Below are 6,833 nucleotides of genomic sequence, written 5' to 3'. Positions count from 1 at the left end.
GCCTACATTGTTCCACTTAACGTTTAACCTTCGACTGTTGAAGTAAATGGGATTTGTTCAACTTTTTTTTTCTTCATCAGCCCACTTACAATTTACCACATTAACAACACGTTTGTACTTGATGCAAGTTGAATCTAACCATGATCACCGGCAACTGTTCAATAGAAAACAAATTGAACAGAATATACAAGGCAACCAACTGCAATTCAATAAAACATTTTATTGTACAATATGTCCAGTGTTCTTCCACTCCTTTTGTTTGTAGTGAGCAGGTGATCTTAATGTCTGCTTTTCACAAAACTTAGACCGCAGTAGTAGATGCATCTAGTTGAGCTAACTAACTAGCTAGCTATTGAGTTGACCTGAAATTCCTGCCGAGTGTTGCTGGACGATAGGGGACCCAAGGCTTTAATCTGCAATTCATTGTTGCTAGCTATAATCAGATGTACTATAGGCTAATAAGAGCAGATTCTGTAAACTGTATGCCAAAGAACACCAATAACTTGAACTAATTTGACAGACTATAAACCAACGAACTTCTGGTTGATACACATGCTCTTTAGCTAGCTACAGTAAAAGTGTTGCATAGCTCTACTATAGTCTAGCGCAAACTGCATTTAGAATCTAACAAGCTATAATCTAACAAGCCATAATCTTACAATACATTTTCTCTACAGCTGGCTATATGAAATACTACTAATAACAATTGATATGTGGTGGTTGAAATATGAAAAAATGCAGGATTTTCATCAATTTACCAGCTCACTTGCTTCGGACCCCATAAGCCATATGGCTCTAACAGCTCTAACTGCATTTAGAATCTAACAAGCTATAATCTTACGAAAATGTTTATCTTAAGTTGGCCATATGAAATACTACTCATAACAATTGATATGTGGTGGTTGAAATATGAAAAAATGCATGATTTTCATCAATTTACCAGCTAACTTACTTCGTAGACACTGAAAATGAATGGGGTTCAACGGTGGAAAATACAATGTTTGGAACTATAGGTTGCATGAGACACGCTTAACTTCCGCATTCCTCGATAACAATGGGAGTCTATGGAAGTGTCGCAACTCTCTTTTTCTATGGCTCTGGCTTGGCCTTCTCCAGGATTTGTGAAGTCCTAACCAATGAATGAGCCAGCTAACTGGGCCTTAATATAAACAGACGATTCTGATTGGATAACATGTTTTCAGGACATGAATTTGACAGTAAGCTTAACTATAGAACATAGATGAGAGAAAATGTATTGTATTAAATTAAATGAGATATAATTGTTTTAAATTATTAATTGAATACTTTATTATTAGTATTAAATATATTATTTATAATTTGTTTAGGCCTTCTCTAAAGGCGTAGAAGGCCCTGAACATTCCCCACTGGATAATATATGCACAGTATTAAATACATATATTTAGTTGTAAAATGTGTTCTGCAGTTATCTAAAGGTAGGATATGTGATTTTATCCAGTATTCCATGCAGTCGGGCTCGGGCATCTCCCCCTCCTACATCCCGTAGTGGACAATCTGATGGTGAGACATAAAGAGCTGAATTTTGATTAAAAATTTGGGTTGGATTGTACAAGGTGTTTATGGAATAATTATCACACAGTACAAGCTCAAATAACACTGCTGGATTTAATCTTCATGATAATGATGAAATCGAGTGAAAAAAACGTGTGTGAGGAAAACAAGATGTATAAATATTATGAGTAATGTTCTTCCCACATTCCCTTTCTGAAGTCTGACTACAGTACGGTCATCTGCGTCACCAATTCCAACCATTTCCAAAATGTGCGTAGGCCTACGGGAGGGTCATAATTTGCATGGAGGACCGCACATTTTCCCATAAAGTTAGTTTTTTTATAATTCACAACCTTCGCGTGGAAAGTGGCGTACGCATTTTCAGCCTCGTTTTGTGCGTACCCAAGCTTTATAAATGAGACCCCTGGGGGGTATTCCAAGTAGCGGGTTTAGTGTAAACTTTGAGTTTAACCCTGAAAAAAGGCTAACACCAAGGTTTCCGTTCCAGAAAGAGAGGTAACTAAACTTTTTGCTAAGTTGCCATGGTAACTTACGCTGTGAAACTAACTTGCTCGCTAGCAGGTTTTCCAGGAAAAACTCGGGCTTTCTACCAATCCCCACCCACTTTCGGATCTTGCACCCAGTGCAATTGACTTTGTCAACGACATAAGTATCATTCCTAGTTTGCACTCGACGCAAAGCTGACTTTTCCCTCCACAGACGCACGTCGAAATGACCTTGCGCTCCCGTGGGCGGTTCAGCGAAAAAGGAGACGTGTTCCGGCGCAAATGTTCCCTGGTGCTATTTTGTAGTTTCCGAAAAACAATTCCGCCACTGACCAGGAAAAACGTGGTCTAAAGCCAATGGCGCATTATTCAGATGCTATTTTAAGGGCGCAACCTTGGCTATAATGTAGCTTGTGCAGAACGCACATACCTACACTTTGATTCTCTCACAGGCGCAGCAGTTCCCATTTTTGCAAACCATTCATTATTAATATGATATAAAAATAACATTACATATTAAATCAAGGTTATAAAAATATTACCACAAGAGGGAAATCATTGTGGTTCTCCATGAAGATGTGAAAAAAGGCATAAATCTATAGGCCTACACATTATTAGGCCCAAATTATTAAGGTTAATTGCAACAATGACGGATCAAACCTGTTTGACCAATTGGTGCCACGATACACAGGTAGCTATATAAGGACACCTGACAAAGGGGGTTGTCCGTCAAAAACAAAACAAAAGTCTGAAGACTGCGTAATCACCATCATGTAAGTTCATTAGAACCCTTACTCATCAACTTACCAGTTAAGTTGCGCTTGCTCATAATTTTTCTATTGCACAGTGAGATGGAGTACGTCTTGGGACGGAGAAAAAGACGTGGGAGAGCGAGGGTCTACCGGCCCAGACAGACCTATCTCTACTTCAGTGAGGAGGAATTTAGGCGTGAGCTACGCCTGACCCGTCAGGCTGTGACAGGTGTTTGCCATCTCCTGGCAGATGAGCTGGGGACTGATGCACCCTGTCCTTATACCTTGCCCGTCGCATTGAAGGTTACAGCTGCACTGCATTTCTAGGTGTCTGGGTCGTTCCAGCAGCCCCTAAGCTCCATTGGAGGTATTTCGCCATATGCCATAAGTTCGGCTATACATGCAGTGACATCGGGTCTAGTCCGACATGCTGGGGAATACATCAAATTCCCCGTCACACCTGACAGACAGGTAAGAGCGAAGCAGGCGTTTTGGGCGAAGTATGGGTTACCTGGTGTCCTTGGTGCTATAGACTGCACCCATGTACAGCTACGTGCCCCATCAGAAAACGCACTGATATACATCAATCGCAAGGGAACCCATTCAATCAACGTGCAAGTAATTTGTGATGCGAATAGTATAATCACCCATGTGTGTGCTAATTACCCTGGCTCGAGCCACGACTCGTTTATACTGGCAAACTCATTCATGCCATTCCTGCCATCTTCGAGGGGAATCCCCCATTGGATTAGTGGCTGTTAGGGGACAACAGCTATCCGTTAAAGACATGGCTGATCACACCAATTATCATGCCAGCAACTGTAGATGAAATGCTGTTTAATAGAAAACACACACAAACATACAGTGTAATCGAACAGACATTTGGCATACTGAAAATGCGCTTCAGGTCATGAGGCACTTTACAGTACAGTCCTCAAAAGGTCGCAGCATTCTTTGTGGCTTGTTGTGTTTTACACAACATTTCCATGAATCATGGATGTGTTGTTGGCATAAATGAGGAAATATTAGAGGACTTAAGGAGACGTGAAGTTGAACTGCATGTGCCAATGCCACTTAACCCAAATGCCCCAGCAGCAGCGAGAAGAGCTTCTTCTGTCAAATGAGGAGAGCTCATTTGACAGAAAAGTTGCATTGTCTAAATTGAGGTAAGCAAAGTACTCTCTGTCTAAAGTTGGACTACATTGCAAAAATAACACCATGCATTCATAACCTCATGATTCAGTGACTGAGGCCAAAAAATCTGAAAGTGTCGTGATATATCTTTATTCACATTGTCAAACACAAGTCAACAGCAAACTAACTGAACAAAAGAATACAAACTGAGATAAAAAGTTCAAAAGATTTTAACAGAAACTAATTCTTCTTCTGTCCTCTGACAGGCATGCGTCGGGATCTGACATATTCCAGAGTGGCAATGCCCGATGTGCTCCTGGTGGAGCGGATAGATGGAGTGGGGGGAGGCGGAGAAAGGGGCACAACAGGTGGAGGGAGGGGCAGATAATTGATCAGGAGACCCACGCTCCATGGCTGCAGCAATCCTCTTCAAGCTTGCGGCAATGCACCCAAAGAGGCTCCAGCAACATCGCCACCCGGTCAAGGCGGGCATTGATGGTTTTCCGCGTCTCGGACAGCTCCAGCTTGTCAAACCCGGTTTGCTGGAGCTGCAGGAACGGGTGGTCCTCCGGTCTGGCCACGCTGCCACGGCGTATAGTGTCTTGATTCTCTGCACCTTGGTGCATTACATGGTTTTAATTTATTGTATGGGCTGTGTAATTTTTTTTCATGTCTATGATTAAAAAGATTTGCATGACATCTCTATGTATGTGAACTTGATTTGTAAATGTAGCCTACCTTGGGGTTGGACAGCTTGTGTATCGGATTGGGTGCCGATTTCAAAGCCCCCAAACCCCTCAACACTTTCAGCGGTGAGGGTGGACGCAGCGATGTCCTCTGCTGGCGTCAGGTCCTGTGTAGAGGCAGATCCAACTCCAGTCCTGCGGCGTGTCCTATTGTTGCCAGCAAGCTTGCACTTCCCCCGTCTTCTGACATAGTTGTAGTGCTTGCGGCACTGGTGCGATGTCCTGGGAGTGCCAGCCATGGATACAATTGCAGCAATTTCCTTTAATGCCTGTTTAACAGACGCTAATTTGGGTGGGTTTCTCCCATCCCCATACAATTTAATTTAGTTGTCTTTTACGGCCCTGACGAGAACGTCGGTCTCCTCGGCGGTGAATTGCTCCTGGCGCGCGCCTGGCAAATCCGCCATCAGAATAGCAATCTGCCATGGAACAAGCGCGCCTGCTCTTAAAGGGAATGCAAGATGACGTTCAAATGGGTTAATTGCACGTTACGCCCAAACCACACCCATTAGTAATGTAGCTACTTCGGACCTACCCATTTTAGATTTGCGCCAGGCGCAAAGTCATTTAAACTGACAATTACACCCAAGACTGTAAATGAAGTACTTGTAGAGAGAACTATCAGTATCTACCATGTGTGTAGGCCTCTCTGCATCCCTGTCTGTGGCAGCAGTCAATGTGTCCTCATCCTTCTCATCCTGTGATGAAAGGTATTGTTTCAGTATATTCACTACAACTATGCATAATAGAGTATTGAGTGGCCTACTTACAAGTGGAAGGGGTACTGTTGTGCAAAGGCTTGCAGGACGCTCGACAACATGGATAACCTAGATGCCTAGAAGTGGACTTGAGTGGAAAATGAAAATACATACACACACATACATTATGGCACATACTTACATCTTATGTAGGCACTTGTGTCGTGTGGGGTGATAGGCTCTGATGAGCTTCCTCCAGGGATGCCTTCAGCCACTGGACGCCCAATGTTGTGGCTCAGAGCCAGTTCTTCTGCATTGGTCAGAGGTGGCCCTCCACCCGTTTTACATGTCTCTGCCTTCTTTCTATTTGCTGAATTGAACTCAACGATAATCTATTAAGCAGGATATCAGTCGACAGGACATTGTGTGTTTCTGTCACTACAGGATAAAATAGGCACTGACGGATATTCACTTTATATGTCAAATATGATTAATACAAAAGTAATGGAAGCTACAATTACGAACCTATGGGCCAAAAGGCTAAATATGCCCTACCTGTTTGTATATTTCATTTTAAGTTGTTGCCAAGTGCGCTTCACGCCTGTTGGATTGCACCTATATGAACATTGTATTTGATTAAATTACAGTTCCACCACTTTTTCATCTGTAATATTAACGGACATTAAATGTTCAATTTATGGACTACATTCAAACTTACGCATTGACTCGGTCAGCAATTGTTTCCCACGCCAACTGTCTGTCCTTCGGCGCTACAGCCATGTTCCTTTTTTTTTTTTTTTTTTTAATATGTGCTCGGACTCACCATAGGCACGGATTACAATTTCCAATTCCATTGAGGTGAAAAAGGAAGCACTTTTCTTGTCGACTGTTTCCATGGCGAATCCTATTGTCGGCGCTCCATACATGTTTCTGTAGCTTTTTGTAGTACTCATGCACGCTCTAAACTCAGAGTTGACGTACTCCGAGTACTCCTGGTCTGATCCTGTTCTGCACTGACTGGCATCTTCTCAACATGGTCCTCCTGATCGATGTCAACTCACTCACTGCAATCCTCTCTGTCCGACTCAGTAGGCCTGCAACAGAAAAAAAACAGTCACTTTAATTGTGAATGTTTGATTTATGTTCATTAGATATGCTAATTTACGTTTAGTCTATCTAGCTTTAGCTATTTTCCGACTACATCCTGCACATAGTTTACAATATGTAACCAGGCTGCTGCCTTAGCCTATAGTCCTATATGTGCATTTCATGATGTTTAATAGCCATGTTTAAATGCATTCAATTAGGCTATACCAGACTGTAAACGTTATGTGATTAGCCTACCCTGGGGGGTATTCCAAATAGCGGGTTTAGTGAAAACTTTGAGTTGTTTAACCCTGAAAAGAGGCATACTCCGAGTTCCACGTTCCAGAAAGAGAGGTAACGAAACCTTTTGGTAAGTTTCAA

At 42.3% G+C, this 6,833-nt stretch overlaps 1 long non-coding RNA gene across 1 annotated transcript; it reads right to left on the bottom strand.

Annotated features, from left to right (window-relative positions):
* Positions 1–4,120: 4,120 nt before the first annotated feature.
* Positions 4,121–6,455, bottom strand: LOC124475773. The gene is made up of 5 exons (XR_006956968.1): positions 6,085–6,455; positions 5,439–5,981; positions 5,301–5,366; positions 4,661–5,112; positions 4,121–4,538 (listed from the first exon to the last, which is right to left on the bottom strand). It is a non-coding gene; the product is annotated as an uncharacterized LOC124475773 (long non-coding RNA).
* Between the last annotated feature and the right edge of the window lie 378 nt (positions 6,456–6,833).

This window comes from Hypomesus transpacificus, chromosome 13 (genome assembly GCF_021917145.1).
Source record: "Hypomesus transpacificus isolate Combined female chromosome 13, fHypTra1, whole genome shotgun sequence".
NCBI classification, from domain to species: domain Eukaryota; kingdom Metazoa; phylum Chordata; class Actinopteri; order Osmeriformes; family Osmeridae; genus Hypomesus; species Hypomesus transpacificus.
The sequence above is the reverse complement of the archived record's forward strand: the minus strand, read 5'-3'. Positions and strand labels throughout refer to the sequence as shown.